General features: G+C 45.0%; 1 protein-coding gene across 1 annotated transcript in view; it reads right to left on the minus strand.

Moving 5' to 3' along the window:
- The window catches only part of LOC109857496 (netrin-1-like), a 157,569-nt gene that overhangs the window by 61,875 nt on the left and 76,610 nt on the right, over positions 1-19,084 (minus strand). The gene's annotated exons all lie outside the window — the stretch shown is intronic.

Consider the following 19,084-nt stretch of genomic DNA (forward strand, 5'->3'; position numbering starts at 1 on the left):
ACAAACGGGCCAATATCGGGCTGTTATAAAATACAAAAATGGGACAATACTGGACCAATTGTCAATATCGAGTATCGGCTATAAAGGTTGGGCCATTGTTGGCCTAGTAGTATTACTGGAAGTCTGTCGGCAATTCCTACATGGGTAGGTACTATATATTAGAAATAATATATATAGCGCCGCGGTGTAATTTCTTGAAAAGTAGAAGTTCGCAACGTTATCACGACGGGTTTTCGATCGTTTTCGCCGAGCTGCGGCCGGTTTCAGCGGTCAATTAGGCGCAGGCGGCAAATAAGTGGCGTCTAATCTCTCGCGCTCGGCCAATTTCGCGCCACGTCGCTAATTAACCCGTGAACGCGACGACAAAATATACGCCCCGCCGGATTCACACGGCGACGATAAGAATCCATAAATTATCGCGGCGACCCCCATTACCGCTACGGCCGGCGCGTCCCGGACGGCCGATTAATAATCGAATTTATTGGAAGCTGCCAATTGATATATCGGATTAGCCCCTCATTTGTCCACGTTTACGAGCGAATTCGCTCGTATAATAGCGGGTTTTATGAATGGGCCGGTCGGCAGGTGGTGCCCCGAGGGGGCTTCACCCACACGAAATCACTGAGCCTCGTATTTTCTTCGTTTCTTTTCGTTTCCTTCTTTCCGGCGCGATGAAGGCGCTAATCGATACCGCGCTAATTGCGCCGTCACGACGCCGCGGAATATGTCTCGTTGCCGTTCGAGTTTACGAGCCCGTCCGTCTGGATATCGTCACACCGTATTCTCCCCCTTTCATTCGGACTCACGAACGAAATACGTATATACACGCTCGTAAATGTTTCCGAGCGGAATATATATCGAGCGATTTTTAAACGCGGGTGGCAACGCGCGTGATGTGAAAGCTCGCGGGTTTCCGCTTACACGAGGAACTTTTAATGTATTGGTTTGTCGTTTCTGCGAGTTCAACTGTTCCGTCGCGACGCCTCCCGAGCTTTCGATAACGCGCGGTACTTTCGAAGATGAAATTCTAGTGAGTTTAATATATTGATGTATATATATATGTTCCAAATAAATCTTCTCCGTATTGCGGTACGATCTACCGCGCGTTCTCAGTAAGCGTTACTTTATAGTTAAATCTGTTGCAGCAAGCGGTTTAACTTTCGGTTCGCATTCCACTGAAATCGTAATACTCCGGGAATTATGTGATAACTGCCGTGATAACAGTTTCAACACCGCATTAAAAGCGAACCGGCTCTCTCTCTCTCTCTCTTTCTCTTGTATATATGTGTGTGTCGCCAACGACAGGGAATAATAAAAATGAAAAAGAATGGAGAGACACCAAATGCGCTCTCTCGCGTGCAATTCGTGTTCACTGAATCACGAACATAAAACACGACGAGTAACCGCACAATAGTAACAATAAAACATTCACAATTGAGCAAAATATCGCGGATTGAGAGAAATCTGACACACAAAATTCGTGGTTGCATTTTTAATAAAACAATTTCACAAACTTTGCGCGAAAATAATCGCATTTTAAACGAGATCTCCCTTTTACGGGCAACGAGAGAAAGTAAAAATGTCAGACTGAACCACACAATATTGTAAAATTATGCGTAGGAAACTTTTTGCGGACAAAAAACAAATACGTGTAAGTTTTCACACGCGGGCAGGTTAGCTGGAAAATATCTTCCAACTTGCTCTTCTCCGCCTTCTTCCCCTCGGTTTTCTCGGAGCGGCAAATTTATAGCGACCGAGAGGTAAAGAAACGGCGCAACGCACACGCGCGCGTATATACGCATCGCCGTATATACGCGCGCGAAAGAGAAAATCATGTCGACGTTAAATCACCGTCGAATCTAAACACACATTATGCCACGCGGCGATCTGCACACGCATCTTAAATCTCCTTAACGCATCCCACGTTAAAAGGCGCCTGCAGAGACACGCCGTCCGGGTCGACTGCAGCCAGCAGTGTCTGGCGCGCGCGAGTGCACGTGGAAAAGTGCACAGCACGGCGCGCGCGGCGTGCAAACAAATAGCGAGCGAAAATATTTATCGCCCCGATGCATCCCCCTACGCTCTGTCCTTCAGCACCCCCGGGGAATTCGACCGACAGAAGAGTCTCTTCATCGATCATATTTAATTAAAATCCAACACTCGCGCGCGCGTCCATCGTGTCCCTTTATTATAAATCTAGATTCGCCGCCGACTGTGTTTTTTCGCGTCCGGTCGTCGGTAAGACGCGACACGCTGAGAAACAAAACGGAGAGAAAGAGACGGCGCAACACAAGAGAGCGAGACGATGAGAAGGATGTTAGAAAAAAATTTGATCAAAGTGAGTAAATTTTAGGGACCGTTTAGTTGACAGAGAAGATTAATGAATGAATAATAAAAACTATTAAATTTCACAAAGGTAATAATATACTTCTCTCTCTCTCTCTCTCTTTTTCTCTCTTTTTTTCTCTTTGCCTCTTTCTGTCACTGATATATGAAGGTGATTCAAGATACGATACCAAATTTGCAAACCACACAACCACAACTAACGAAAGATCATTTACTTGCCGATCGAGTCACACACCGATTTTCGATACCCTATATGGGGAGAGAGTGTGTATTCGGTCAATTAGTCACAGTCGCAAATAGTCAGTCGGCAGCCGGTAATTATCGGCGATCGTATACGCGATAATTCCAGTATGTTGGACAATACAATTTGGTTCCTCTCGTGTCATAAATTTCGCATTGCGCTCTAAACGGCGACGGAAGACGGACATTTATCGGGGTTGGACAAATTGAGCCTTTCGGAATCTCCGTTACGCGCCAAATACGTCGTGATCGTTCATGCCGTTGCCAGGTCGCCAATTACACAAAGAACCGGCCGATTTCTTTCGTCGCGCGCGCGGAGGCCCCATCCGATCCGACGTCAATTATTTGTAATCGGCCGACCTTTCCGCTATCGATCCTCCGCGTTTTCTCGAGAATGCGCTCTCGACACAGAATGATGGATTTCGCGTCGAGCAACGAAGCACTTTGGATAGCCAGCTGTGTCATTAACTCTCGAGACGGCGCGCTGCTCATCTTCGACACCCGGCCTGAAGAGGCCTCTTTCACGGGTTCCCTGTCAGCGCTCTCCAAACACAACTAAATACTCGAGTCCACGATGTAGGAAGCGGATCATCGCTCGCGTCATTGTACGGAATGCAAATTTGCATTAAGAAACTCAAATCGTCGTTTAAGAAATCAAACAGGACACCCGTTTCTTTCTCTCATCGATGAACATTTTATAACATGAAAAACTAGATGATAATTTATTTAAAATGTTTACAAATTTTAGATAATCTTCCAAGAGACGTACGAATAAAAAAAACTGATAAATTTTATCCGAGATCTGTCACGGTAATTCTTTACAAGTCACCTTGAAATGTCGCCGTGAAGTTTCGCTCGCAAAAAGTTAGTCGCGCGGAATAAAAAACTGACGCGCAGATAGAACTTCGCGCGCGAAGTTGTTCGTCGGACAACTCGATACTTGACTGACGCGAACATCTTCGACTTTCCGAAGCGACCGAGTATCGTGGTACTTTGCCACGCGACACCGCAGACATCGCGGTAGGCTCGGGCTATCAGGTTTCGCCCCATTACACCTCCCGTGTATTTATTACGGGACTCTCTCGTCTCTCTTTCGTTTCCCGCAGCAACACGGGTCCTTGTTTTACACAGAGCTCCTCGGTCTCGTCCCTTTTCACTCGTCAACGTCTCGTGTTCCAGCCACGCTACACACGGCCAATCAAAACTACGAGCGTATGACGTCTCCATTCATGGGATCTCCGGGAGCTCCCGTTTCACCGTTCGCTTTTTCTTAAATTCCGTTTCTTTTTTTTTTTTTCCCCGTCTCGCCCACTTGTGCCTCGCGCTAATTGATCCTAAGTGGCTTTTGGGAGAACCCCGTGACTCCCTTCCTTTCACCGCTCAGAGCCAGCGGCTCTGTAACTAGTTCACTGTAGTCGCGCTTGGAAAAGGATAACGCGATCCTGCGAAAAAAAACGAGCGGGAGTAAATCTTCATATATCTATCAACGCACTCTCCACCCACAAGATGGATTTATTTAAATTCTCATTAGTCGCGTGGATCGTGAGAAACCACTTCACTTAAATCCCCGAACCGCGTGAATAAGTGATTTCAACATTCAAATATACAATCACGGGGTATTCGACAAGTACCAAGAAAAAAAAAAAAAAAAAAATTGAAACAATTTTACAATCGAGTTTCTCCAATTAATTCTATTAGTTGTACACTGTCGAGAAACGCCGTGTAACTCGGCTGAATAAAACGCGGCACTAAATTCCACGAAGAACTGACGTTTGAAAGAGACGCGTTCATACTAGAAGAAGCGTCGGACGTTTAAACGTTCGTAAATTGGGTGGTAGCGCGAGGCATTAAGAGGTTAACACAGCGGGTGCGCTCGCATTTGCATTTGCTGTACCGCGTCGCTTTAATTGTGTCTCTAAATTAAAACAACGCCCTCGCGGTTGATCGCGGACGCGGTTTATATTTACTCCCCTCTTGACGCGCATCGCGCGGCTGTTGCGCGCGCGAATATAATATCGTCGCGCGACAAACTCAGCCAGCGAGAAGCGTCTCGGGAGGGGGACCTTTTTCTTTTTTTTTTTTTTGAAAATAATTTAGGACTGCGCGCGAGCGCGTCACGAACTAGCACCGATCGGACGAATCGGGGAAAGAAAAAGCAAACGAGAGAAAGAGAGAAAGCCCGCAAGTGTGGATGGGGATTTTGTAGCCCAGGGCATCGAAAAACGAGCCCAGTCTCGGACGCGCTCGCGTGGTACCGAGCTATCAATTTAATCGTCCGCTGATGAATGGACAGATCGGTTTTCTTAAAGTGCCGGTTTCTCCTCGTCGATTCCGCCATCTCTCTGCCCCCCCCCCCTCTCTCCCTCTTTCTCTTTCTCTCCCGCAATCACCGTTTCGCCCTCTTTCTCCGCGCGCCTTCATCTCCTTTCTATGTCCCGAGATGCATGCGTTCGTTTCCCCCGTTAGAACTCCTTCGTTATCCTCCGCTTCTCTCTCCGCGTCGTTCTCTTCGTCGCCGTATCACGTTCGCATTCCTTTTTCTTCGTCTCCTACTACATCACCGATTCGTCGCTCCTTGCTTTTGCACTGGGCTCTCTCGCGTGTGGCTCTTTGTGACTACCTTTTCCTCTCCACGGTTTACCGTCTTTTTGCCTCCCTTTGCGCGCTTGTTTCTCTCTCTCTCTCTCTTTCTTGTGTATACACGCCTCTCTTCTTTCTCGCGTGTTCCGAAGCGAGTGTATTATTCTTTGCTTGTTCCTCGGCAGTCGTATATATCCCCCACATATGTGCCGCGCTCTTAAATTATGCGCGCAATTACGCGTACCGCACGGATCGCGCGAGTAAGCACATCGGAGATGTGCAACTAAGTGCACATCGGTCGGCGGAGGCGCGAAAGAGCTGAATGGCCAAGATTGCCCGGATGCGACCGACCGCCCGGGTACCCTTGTTTTTTTTTTTTTTTTTTTTTTTTGCCGTAGGTGCTAATGACAGAGCGAAGTGCCTGGGGTATCGGTAACCGAAGTGCTCTCGACTTTACGGGCGCGGGATTGAGCCGCGCGCGAGAAGCGTATCGCGTGGCAAGATTGGCTCGTGTCACGTAACACGTTTCGAAACCTGTCGTCGCCGTCATGTCGATGCCGCGTGTAAACTCGCATCGGACCAAAACTGACTTCTTAAACGTAAGAAACTTGTGTATTATCGAAAAATAAGGAAACAAGTCCAACTTGTACAACGTCAGTTTTAATTGAGAGAATATTGAATATTAATTCTCTTTTGAACGAAATCTTCGAAATAAATACAAATATTTTTTTACTTTACTTGATTGTATTGCAACTTTTTGGTTTATTAATCCTTTGCAGATATAGACATGGGTCTTCGAGACCCATTCAAAAATTTTTAAACCAGTAAAAATTAGTTTTTGTTTTTAACGCGAGAGATTTTCTCAGTTTGTCTTTTTTTATTGACACAGAATCGTTCAAACATTCAATTACAAAAAAAAAATATTGATTTTTTGCGGAGATATTCGATGTAAAGTCGCGTGGGTCTCGCAGACCGACGTTTGTACAAGTAGTAGGTCGTCTTTGAAGATCTGTCTGCGAAGGGTTAGGAAAGTACTACGAAATTCATGATGGTAAATAGTGGAGGAGATTTGAATACAGTACAGACGTGTGACAAATGCGGAGAAAGTGAGTCAATTATATGTAGGTACCAACGCGCGAATATGACTCGTAATCGAAAGCGTTCGAGATACATTTCGCGTTATAAAAGAGAAGTGACAATTTCAAATTCCGCGTTGTAAATCTTATTGCCGCGATTAACGCGACCGCACTTGACAACGCGACTCCGACAACGATCATCGATGTACGATTCAGGAAGATTAAATTCGTCGTTGGCCGACGTGTTGCAAAGATAGTAAAAAAAAAAAAAAAACCCAACGCGCAACAGAGCGATAAACGCGAGCGACGAATGAAATCGGAATTACGATCGCCGCGCGCGGCGTTCAAACCGCAGAAATATATACTGCCAAGTTCTGGTCGATTAATTTAATTAATCGTTCCGTCGCGCGACGAGAGCGGTCCTTTAGTCGCGATCCCGGGCGAGATAAAGCGATCACGGACATCCATTTCGCTCTTGTTTCATATTAATTAATAATCTCGCACTTGTCGCGCGATATTTATGTAATGCGCTCGGATAAACACGTTCTCGCGGTCGCATTCCGAAATCTCTCTCGCGTGTGCGCGCCGTAAAACCGACGACAAGTAAGTTTGTAAGTCTTTCAAGAAGAAAATTCCGGTTTCGTCGTCGAATCGCAATGTGTTGTTTCGCCAATTTTAACGTGGACGTTTTCCTTTTGAGAGAAATCCTTGATTACATTTGCGACGCGCGTGTTAATTTTCAGAATGCGCGCCGCGTCACCATTACGCGTTGCGCAAGCACATAATTCGCGCGCGATAAAAACATACGATAAAAAAAAAAAAAAAAAAACACTAGCAAAGAGCTCGCCATTACGGCGGACTTTAAATCTCTTTATCCTCTCGTCGGGATTAATACCCCGCTGTAACTCATCCTCTTAGCCTCGAACAACAAACGCAGGGTAAAACCTTGTTGCGCCATTGCGTGCGCCCGGCGCAGATTGCTACCGCAATCAACAGGGCAATCCAAAAAACACGCGCTTCCAAGGCGAAAGTTTTTTTTTCACACGGCTTAATAAGAATTTAGTTTCTGAAATTACGAGCGCACACATATATGCCGAGTATACGGTGAGACATTTGTTGTGACTCAGTATTATCCTCAATTCCTCATGTACGTAATGGTCCATGTAATTTGTCTCGCTTTTTCTCACTCTATCCCGTGAGAGAGAATTTAGATCTTCAATTTTTTATCAACCAACATCAGAACCTTTTCAGTTCGAAAGTTAGTACGATGTTCTCAAATCTACCGTCGTGGTGCACTGACCTTACCGCGTGTCGATCGTTCGCAAAACCGTTTCAGAATCCAAGAGAATCGGCAAAGCGTCGATCCCCGAGGATTCCCCGTCGAACGGGAAAAAGAGCGCGAGAAAGAAGGGAAGAGAATAATACCTGCCGATATTCATCTCGCGCCGAGGCGCTCCACGAACATAAAGGTATCTCTTGTATACGGAGGGAGATGTGTGTGCGCGCCACGCTTATAAATTTCACCGCGCGCACCAACGTCGTCGCACGCACACGCATAAATCGCGCGCGTAACCCTCGGGGTGCGCGCAGCGCGCATAAACACACGCTCTCGCGTACACACACACACGTACGCTTCGTGGCATAAGTGCACACGCGTGTGTGAATTCGCGGAGGAGCGTTCAGAGAGAAAGAGAGAAAGAAAAAGAGAGAGAAGAAACGAGAAGAGAAAAAGAGATAGAGGAGAGGAAGGAGAGGCTGACTGCGTGTTCAAACAAAGGTGAGTCTGCAACCTGCAACCACGGCTGCACATAATGCGCTTCTTAGCTCCTCGCTACCTTTCTCTCATTCCCTCTCTCTCTCTCTCTCTCTCTCTCTTTCTCTCGTCCTCACTCCCCATATCCCTCAGCTCTCGTGCCCTCCTCTCGACGCTGATTCTCTCTTCGTTTTGTCGATGTTGTACACCGCGGAGGTTACATCCGGACGGAATGTCCTGTTGCCAGGTGTACGGGGAGAGATACCCACTGTCTCTTCTTCCCCGTTCCTCCTCACACGTCTTTCCCTCGTAGTTGCGCAACCCGCGGTCTATTTCCGACGACAACGACGACATCTTTTCGCGTGGGAGATCGGCTCGTGTGTAAGATACCTATCGTTTCTCGATTCGGGACGGTAGAAAATGTGTCTTGTCAAGCTGACAAGGTCGGGACGCGTCGCAGTCGCGTCGAGAAGAAATTGCAAAGTACGAATATGTACACAAAAAAAGCTCGAATTTGAGAAGAAACAGATATTTAAGAAAATAAATAATCGTCCTAAAGATTTCGCTGTAAGTTTTATTTTCTTTATGTTTTTTATGTTTTTTTCACGAGTTTTATTTTTTCGTAATTTTGTAGCGACAAATCGAAAGATGCCTTCCGCAAAGCTAATCGATATTTGTGCAACAAAACAAAACAAAACAACTTTGGAAACATTCGCAACACAGTTTATATTCCCGAAGCGGCCGTCGATACCTTTTGAACAGCCACCTCTACGTGATCCGCCTGGGAATCGTAGGGAGCGTCGAAGACTCGTTCACTAGCTGTGGGAGACCAGCCGCGTCGCGGCTACCCGCCAATCGAACAGTAAACTCGAGTTTTATTCGCTTGCGCATTGGCGAGTACATTCGCATGCAAATGCGCGCGGTAATAAATGGAAAGGGTTGCGAGAGCGGCGCTTCTCGGGTTATATGTCGTAAAGCTCGTCGTCGTGGTGGTATTCGCGATAATTGCGAGATTCTAAGGGTGAGTATAATAAAACTCTGGCAAAACGAACGAGAGAAAGAGAAAGTGAGAGAACTCGCTCTTCAACGGGACGGTCATATTGTTTCTACGACGCGGAGTATATACGCGCGTGATAACGCATAAATTTCGCATGTGAGCGACACGTCGATTTATTTTTATGACGGTGTTATTCATTTAATATACAAATGACGAACGTTTTGCTTCTCGCTTCCCTTGTGTGTTTACGTTACGTAGAGTGCCAATAAAGATAGATCGCGGTCGGATAAACGAGTTTTGATGAATGACGCGGCGCGGTGTCAAATTACACGCGCGACACACACAAAAGCAAGAGGTACGGTAGTGTCTCGCGCCAAGTTCACGCAACGAAGTCGCGCTCCCTCTCTCTGTTTTTTGACTTTGATTTTCATGCGTTATTTCTGACATCTCTCATATGTGTATTGTATATGGTTTGTAAGACCGACATATGTTCTTCCGTTTCTCTGTGCGTTGGCGAATACTGAAACATTTCAATCCGGTTTTTAAAGTCACGTGACCTTAGTCACGTGTTGTTTTTCCTCTTCTGTTTTTCCTCTCTTGTTGGTCACACGACCTTACGGTAGTCACGTTTTTAAAGTCATGTGACTAAAGTAAAGGCACGCGACTTTAGTCACGTGATGTTTCTCCTGTCAACGATTTCGCGACGTGTGATTTGTAATTCACAATATTGATGCCGCAGACACAATTCCTCAAGGGCGCAATTCTCATCATCCGCTTCCGTTTTCCCGTTCGTTCGGCAAATGATGTGCAAAATCAATTTAGTTTCCGTCTCGTTTACGCTCATCGTCTTCTATCCTCCCCCCGTTTTCGCAATCTCATTTTTCACGGTTGTTTATCGAGTATCTTCTGGGGATGATTTAGTCGGATAGGTGCAGCCGAAAAGTTTTAGCGCTTAGTGTATAAGAGTCTCGCTGATCTTTTCCGAAAATCCACGAGTGAGCAACTCCCGCGCGTGGAAAGTTTGCTCTAAGCGCCTCTTATCCTGTGAGTTTCTAATTGGACCCTTAAAGCCTTAAGCGATTATGTCAGGTTGTACGTTTCGTAGGAGACCCCCGAGATTGCTGACTACGCTCTCAGGCACGATAATTGCTCTAATCTGATTAACCAAATCGCACTGGCAATCCTTTTTAGTCGGCAAAACCGGTGCTTGATTACAATCCGCGGTGTAAAACGCATTGATATTTCTCGTTCTTAGTGCGGCGAAATTTCGAAATTTACGCGCATAAGAAGTTTGCAACGAGATATTAACTTAAAATAGAGAAACGACGTCGAGATATATCAGGTGATGTAAAACTTGAATCAAACAAATCTAATTGCGTCATTAACTTTGACTGCAAAATGTTAATTACACTCGTAACGCAGGAAAAACACTCTCGAGCGAGATCCTTACGTCGAGAAAACCCACAATCGCTGTTGAATTATCTTCCTCGATGACGAGAGTAACAGCCACGTCAACGCGACTGTTTTCACGCCGCGGCTGTTAAGTCCGTGCAGTGGGATTTAATTTCAATAGGATTTTATGCCGGGGCTTCGTTAAAATCCCGGTAGATCCGATGTTAAAACAAGACACCGGAGAGAGAGAGAGAGAGAAAGAAAGAAAGAGTGCCCGCGCGCGTGCGGGTCTTGAGTGCGGCGCAAATGCACCGAAGGCGACGACGGAGAAGAGAGATTACGAGCGCTACGAAGACCTTGTGCACAACGATCGTCTACGAAAGAGCGTGCGAATAAATTAAAAGAAGATAGGCAAGTGCTCGCGCGCGAATGTCCATTTGGTAACTAGATACGCTTCTCTTTCCTCCGCGAAACACACTTGAACTTCGTTGGATCTTTGTTCGAGTCAATCTTTCCGCGCCAAATAGCAAGTTTTTTTCGTTAAATTTGGAATTACAAATTAGATCAGAATATAATTTTTAAATAAAATAATATATTGTGTAGAAATACAAAACTGTCTTCTTTCTTTTCAGTTTTTTATTTCGATAGTTTTTATGTGACTGGAACGTTGCGACAACGACTTTGCAAGTTTAATTTACTAGATTTCATTGATCGTTTTAGTTTATTAGCTTAGTAAAATTTAAGACAAGAGAGAAGACATATATAGACAATTTGTTCGAAGCAAAGTAAGACTTTTTATTCGTGAAAAACAATGTCATCCACATGACGTGATCAGCAGAAGTTTACATGGTAGTATACTAAGCGCTGATATAACTCTTTCTTTCTCTCTTTCTCTCTGTCTCTCTCTCTGTCTCTCTCTCAACCGCGTTATAATTTTGCTAACAAACTTACAACTTAGCTCGAAACTGGATTATAACTAAGTTTCATCGCTCTACATTCTTCCGCTACAGTAACTGCTGTTGCGCGTTTAACTTCGAGGATCGAGTTATCTCCCGTCCCACGTGCGGATAACGAAATAACCAACAAGAAGTTTTTAATTCAAAAGCGTTTTCACTGAGAAAAAGTGAATGCAAAGAATGTTAAATGAGCGAAAAAACAACATAACGAGACAAAGTGCTACTTTGTCAAACGTGTCCGAGTAACACACAGAGATGTTAGCGCAAGATAGAGAGTCTGTAAGATGATGCGCTTCGGACACGGAAAGGAGAAATGACTGAAAATAGGAAAATAGGATGAAGGAGTGAAAGGACGAGACTTGCGCAGCACGTTTCTGTAACTTTGCCAGCAAATCCGCCGACTTCCGTCTTCTCTCTCGCGGTGGCTTGGCTTACAAATCCACTCGTGATTAGACAAAGCAAACACCACAAAGACCGCGAGAAGGGAACGAGTGTTCTGAGGCGGCGAAAGAGTCGATGAGCGCCGCGAGGGAGACCAAGCGAGACACAAAGAAAAGGACAAGGAGAACGGAGACACTAATAGTGCTGATCCCACTGCAAGCTCCGGGAGGTTTAAGTCCCGGTTAAGTGGCGGGTAATGAATATGCTAACGTGTGCCGAGAGTACGCGGGGAAAGCTTTGCACTCCGGTATCGGGTTCAAGCACCTTATAGCCGCTGCGGATACATGCGCGCGCTTATTTCACGAGTTTCCAGAACGATCGGAGATTTAACCAGCGCGCAGTATTTTTAAGCTTAGGGGATGATTGAAACGAACAGTCGCGCTCGAGAAGCAGAATGTTCTCTCCTCATTCTCTTTCTTTCCGTGGAGGTTTATTTATGTATTCCTAGAAATAATATTTTTTACGTACTACGATGGTTCGAGAATACAAAATGTTTTTATGTAAAAACTGTTCCGATGTTTTTTTCAACAACGTGTTATGGTTATTAAAATCTTTTATCAAAATGGATCGTCAATTGTGAACAATCGAAAAAAATTATCTGATTTTTTTGGTAATTCTTTTTAATAACGGCAGAGTTTTTCTTTGAGGCTGTTATAACGAAAAGGATTTACGCAACCAAGCCAATAGCAATTCAATAACTGAAACGCAACATTTGCGAAGAAATTGACCAAATTACCCAAGAAATTGCGCCAAAATGTGATGAAAAATGTAGTCGAAAAAAACACGCATTTGCGTCGCAGCAGACGCGACCATTTGTTTGATATCGTATTTTATAACTATAATGACAAGAATTGAATAAACGATCCATAAAAACCAATTAATAAAAAGCATTTTATTTGCTAGGTAAAAAGAATCGAAACGGTACATAAAAAACACTCTGTATAAATCTCGAATTATAGTTTTTTTACGTAATATTGTTTAAATCATTGAAAACTAACTGATGTAAAAGATAAATTCTGTGTTTACAACTTACAATTTTCAATCATTTTTTGCCGCAATACGTTTGAGAGACGCTAGATTGAGCAGAAGAGATGCTCTTGAAAAATCTCATGGGATGCTGATATGTACTGTATATAATATACATAGAGCTTCCATATCGCTGTCAGTGCGCATTAAAGGAAGTACTTGAGATACGGAGGCAACTTGAGAAATTCAATTCCGCGACACTCGATTAATGCGATATAATGAGCTGGCGAAGCGCGAGCGCGACACTTCCCTTTCTGCAATCGACGACGAAGCGAGGATATCTCGAGTAGGCGATGTCTCTCTTCGCTTAGGTGGCTGGCTGTTTTTCGAGCGCGGCAGTCGAAGCGCGAGACTGGTTTATCGCGTCGGAATAATAGTGATTAAGTTTTGAGATGAGTAACATCGATAGCTCTCTATCTCTCTCTCTCTCTCTCTCTCTTCTTTCTCCGCGCCTCGGATTAACACGTACGGCGCGGATATCTCATCGGAAAGATTCTAAATCACCCTCGTTACGCCACAGTCACAGTAAATAAATCGCGCGCGACCGGTGACCATTTGTTTATATAATGTAAACTCTGCCTGTGAATTGATTAAAAGGCGACGTTTAGATAAAAATCTCTGTTAACTTAATTGAGAAACACAACGAAGAAAAATCAAACATCAAGTTATGTAGCGCCAGGTTTAGAAATATCTGCGGAAAAATAGATCTCTGTCGATTTCGTATCATAGTAATTTACAAATCTCGATTATATATAATTTATTTATTAATTTATCATTTGTCTAAATTATTTAATAAGTCGATATCTTTGAAACTTTGAAAAAAAGAAAAGCGATTTTTCGCGTCGATTTGCCCCCGGAATGTCGTGTCGTCCGCAATGTTGTATCCAAATTCTCTCCCCGATCGCAAACGAGTGCGCTCATGCGATGATAAACGCTACAACTACTTTCGGAGGTCCTGGGTCGCCCCTCGGTCGCAAACAATCTGCCTGCCGAAACTTAGTTACGTCAGGAATTTGCAGTTGCGCCGTGTGTTAATTTAATACTGTGTGAAATTTCGCTCTGCGCGCTCACAGATCGAAGTCTTGACAGAGTGGAAAAACTACAGAAGGGTAAATCGGGAGAGAGAGAGGGTGGGAGCGTCTCGGTGACCGATTCTGTTTGAGAAGCAACCCTTGCCCGAGGGTGCCACCGAGGGGGGGTTAGAGTAAACATGGGGTAAGCCTTTGGGATGCCGGGGGTGGATACAGTTGAAACGCGTATCGTTCCGCCATGGTCACGCGTACTGTACAAACAGGGGGAGTTTCTAATATATATTCCGACCATCGCGTACAAAACGACACATCGGTCGGCAGCGCGTACGGCTATAAAAATTATTACCGTGAGATATATTACGCAAGAGACTCTCATATCTCATTAAACAAAAAAGCGACATTAATTATATGCGAAGCTTGATTGCTCTTTTACTTTTATTCTAAATAACAATCACATCTTTTTGTCCTGCTGTATTTCATATCCATACGTTATTAATAATTACACAAACGGATGATCAAGACTGAAAAAATATTTTTAACTGTGTTCAGACGCGGTCACGAAAATAGGGACGTTGTCAAAAATATATACGATGTAAAACCTGACCAACTATAACAATAGAAGAAAAAGGTCATGGAGCTGTTCGATCGAATATCGTAATTTCCGAGGCGCAAGATGGAAACGATTATTTTGTGTCACGCAACGACATGTGATGTGTGCCTCGAAGGCCGTGTAAAGATAAAAAGAAGTGGCTTTTTGCAACATCTCTCCTAACACATACACGAGAAATAATTGTCCGTGACTATCTCGGCGTGCGTCCGCGCGATTAGACGAACGCCGTGTGTGTGCGATGTAATAGTACGATCGTTAGTGAGCCGTGAAATTACGACGCAACGGACGTTTGTGCACTGCCGATACAATGAGGGTCGTTCATCGCAACGTTAAACAGCGAGAAATATTTATTTCCTCCGAACATGAAATAATTCACTTGGCGAACTCTCAAAAAAGTCACAAGAAAAAGTTTTTCGGAAAATTAATATTAATGTTACAGAAACTCCGACGAAGATTTAGGGAAAAGATCCGCTACGCGGGGAGAGCACAAGCGCACAAAGAGAAAACGCGCGCGCGCGCGGAAACTTTCAATAAGCAATAAATCGGGGAATCACCGCGTCACGTATAAAGCAGCTTCTGAGAAAATGCTGACTTTATCCCCCGAGACGCGAAGTCAAAGACGCGGGGAGAAGCTTACGGCCGGGGTACGAGCGGTAGACTTGGCCCTGCGAGCCAGACAGGAAGGACGGAAAAGGAGTGAAAACGAGATACGAAACGAAGGGAAGGATCGAGAGATGGTAGGGTGGGCTTTCTCTCATTCGTCACCGTGGAAATCTCGAAACGAGCGGCGCGATCCTGACCTGACGGTACGTCTCCCAGTCGACACGGGGGCCGTATTTTCCCGCGGAAATGTCGAGCACGAGATTGAGAGAGTTTGTCGAGGGTAAAGCACAGGGGAGATGAGAGGGGTCGGTCTCGGTAGGACCAATTCGGAGTTCACTAACCGTGGAAACGTTACTGCCGTGTCGTATGGAGGGGAAGAGGTGAGGCAGCGCCGAGTGTGCATTCGGTGCAAGGACGGCGCGGCGGAACGTTGCGAGACGTGGCGGGACGAGAAATTGCAGAAATCTGCATTTTCCGCGTATTCGGGCTTGTAATAACGGCGAGAGAACGAGAGGGAAGGAGCACGGGGTTATCTTATAAAGTGAGCAGCGTCATCGTCGTCGTCGTCGTCGTCGTCGTCGTCGTCGTCGTCGTCGTCGTTATCGTCGTCGACGTCTTGCACGCAGTGCGCTCGACAGCATTGAACAAATATTGTTCGTTAGCTGGATCTGTGCGAATGGGGTTCACATGGAACTTGCGACGATGAAATTTGCGAACGTCGGCGAGTTCGCTTCTCGATCTTATTCAATCACGTTCGATGCGCGGAGCGCGTAGATAGGTCTCACTCACGTTCATTATACAAATGATGTTGTTGCTACGAGATATATTACCCTGCTCGCGCGCGCGTTTTCCTTTTTTGCAACGTGTGCACGCAAGCCAAACACATGTTAATTAACACGCTAGGCTTAATTATTTAATGTCGCGGGGATAGTTTTGCGAGAGCGATAATATTTAATAGAGAGCTGTGTGCGCGCTTGAGTTAGAGCCGGTAGGTGGTGTGACATGCAAATGCGATCGCTCGTGCTACTTAACACGACGTTAAATTTAAATTAATCTTGTGGGCGTGGCTAATTATTCAGTCGGAGTCGCGCTTTTCCTTCATTTCTCTCTCTCTCTCTTATCTTCATGTTATACAAATTAAAATTATAATTTTATAACTAAAATTATTCTCTATATAAACTATTAAATTCTATTAAACTATTTTATATTATTTTTGTATAATAACGTCGCAAATTTCCGGTATCCTTATCTCAAAAATTCCAGAAATTGTCATCCGACCAACTTTCTCTGCAACTATCGACGCGAGGTCGTCTTGAACTTTATCGAAGATAAAATTATTTTCAACATGCGATGTCGAATTTATAAAAATGTTACTTTGTACGACATTCAAATTACACAAGTTCCGAATTTGCAAATCTCCGATTTGATCCGCGACTTCATTGCGCATTTTATTTACTTACGTTACGTCTAGCGAAGCGAAGATTGCGAATCGTTCCACGTTATCCGATTAATTTCCAAACTTATCATCGTTTACGGAAAGACGACGGGCAATCTCGAGTTTTCGGAGGTGCGGTTAAAGCTCAAACTTAAATTACGTATCAAAATGGAATTATACACTCCCCCGTCCGCCCTTCGCGTCGTCCTACGCGATCTAACCATCGATAGCGATCCGGGCGGAGCTCCCTCGTCGTTTCGAGGATTAATTTATGAAACTTATGCCGTCCTTAAAACAAGCTTAAATTCCCTTTTCCCTTTACGGTGTGTGTGAGCGCGCGCGGTGTGTCGTGTCTCTCTGTTATCTTAACGGTTGCCATGGCCGCTAACGAGAATACGGACTGTTCGTTATCTCGGTGGCCGAGAGCGGACCCTCGACACGATACTCTTGCGCTTTACACGCCAAAGCCGGAAACAACGCGAGGGTGGATCACGACGACAAGTGCGCCACATCGCCGTCCAGTCGCTGGATACACAGTCACCATGTTTTGATGAACCTGTTCATTGATCACTTATATAAAAATTCGAACATTCATACGCTCGTCGGATTCTTGATACGTACCTGTTATACTGGTTTATCAAACGGAGCAACCTATAGCGCGCGGAGCTGATAAACGAGAGATTTCGAATCCGGCTAGACACACAGTCGAATTTTCTATAAGTCACTCTCGCTCCGGTGAGTTAGGGCAACTTGGCGAAGTGTATCTTTCCCGTCATAAAATTCCCCTAAAATAGAAGTTGTTTCGCGTGCACTTCTGCTGATTCGGATTTCACCTCAAAACTAGGATATTCGCACGAGAGCGTAAAAGAGAGAAAAGACTAAGATCGTTTAATGATGATTGACTTTTTACGATCTGACGTAAAGACGATAATATCAAAATATCTGACGTAAAAAAATGTCTCTTATTTAATGGACGACTAAATGAATCTCAAAAATTGGTTTTTACAGTAAAACAATTTCTTTCAACTGATAATAAAATATTTATAAATATTTTTGTTTGCACGACGTTTGTCTCTCGACCAAAAAGAAAACACAATTATCTTCTCTCTCAAGTTCGTACACTCGAAGCTGCAAAATATTTTTCGACGACGTCTGTTCGCTGACAAGTGCAATCGCGACGGGCGAGAAAAACGTCGGTCCTTAAGTAAAGTTCTTACCGGGCGCGGTCGTGCATTTCTCCTTTACAACTACTGGTCCTTCTCGCGACGAGCATAAACGCCGAGCTACGTTAAAAACGGTGCCAGACCGCGAAGAGTTAATTAACCTCGCAACTCACAGCGCGACAAGTAGTCCCCGTTCGAGAATATATATACGCGCCGCACAACCGCCCGGTGACATACATACTTAATCGCGCGAAACTCGTCCACCTAGTACGAATACCGCCAGAGAGGCAGAATCTCGCGAAAAATCTCCCGCGGTTGTAAAAGCGAGGCGCGTTGCGAAAAGTGTTTCCGCTTGCGCAGCGTGTGCAAGATGATTAATTAGAAAATCAACCTCCACCTGAACGTACTCCGTTGTGGACACGTTGCGAAAGTGCACACGTGTTGCATTATATCAATAACGAACGTTGAAGCGGCATAAATGCAATAATGTTCGAACGTTCGAACTGAAAGAGGAGAAAAAGAATTCGCCGTTCGATTCAGCGTGTGTACGTCACAAAAAAAAAACGTCCTAATTGAGCACCGACTTTCGCGTTTTTGAACTTCGGACACGGTCTTTTCTACATTCGTCACGGCATTACGCTCGCTGGTATTGCACTCCCGCTATTATTCTCACGTCGCGATGAACTCCGGGCAACGGAGCAACAGCAGTCGTACAGTTACGGACGACCCGTGCGCGCGGAATGCACCACACGCTCATGCTTGGTGCGCGTTCACGATGCACCAACGCGCGCGCGCTTTCTCACACCGGGAGATCGTTATCCCCGCGGCGGTCCGTGGGCCTAGACAAACGTACATAAATTGAATGCACCGAGATTAGGGGGTTGCTCAGCTGGTAACCACTTTGTAACAGTACCATAGAGAGACTGAGACGAATGGTAATAGCGTCTCTCCCGATAGCGTCGCGCTGGGAAGAAGCGCCGTTGTGTTTCCTTGCGCTTCTCCGGTCCCTTCGATTAGCCGCTCATTCAACGAGTTTTCCAAAGGAACTCAACGCGACTTCGAACGTAACTTTATAATTTTTTCTTTTTTTTTTGTTTTTGTTTTAAGTGCACCTTATTAGTTCAGACGCGATAGAAACACAAGATCTTCTTTACAGAACAAAATTTGTCCGTTTCGAAAAAATATAATTGTCTTGTGACCGAACGTCTCTGTTTTTTCTCGCGAAGATTATCGAGACGAAATTCTCTCTCGCGGCATCTCGCGCTTTCGAATCGAAAGCGAGTCGATCAGCGCGCGCGCGCGCGCGCTAGAGAAAGCACGACCTACGGAATCCTTTAATTATCCCGTTTGAACGGTGCCACGTTTATTAACGCTTTAACGGGCGAGAGACGCATAAAGAATTAGAAATCCTACACGCCATTATCATCGCCTACTA

This window comes from Pseudomyrmex gracilis, unplaced genomic scaffold, assembly GCF_002006095.1.
Source record: "Pseudomyrmex gracilis isolate BER0280 unplaced genomic scaffold, ASM200609v1 scaffold_161, whole genome shotgun sequence".
In the NCBI taxonomy this organism is placed as follows: Eukaryota; Metazoa; Arthropoda; class Insecta; order Hymenoptera; family Formicidae; genus Pseudomyrmex; species Pseudomyrmex gracilis.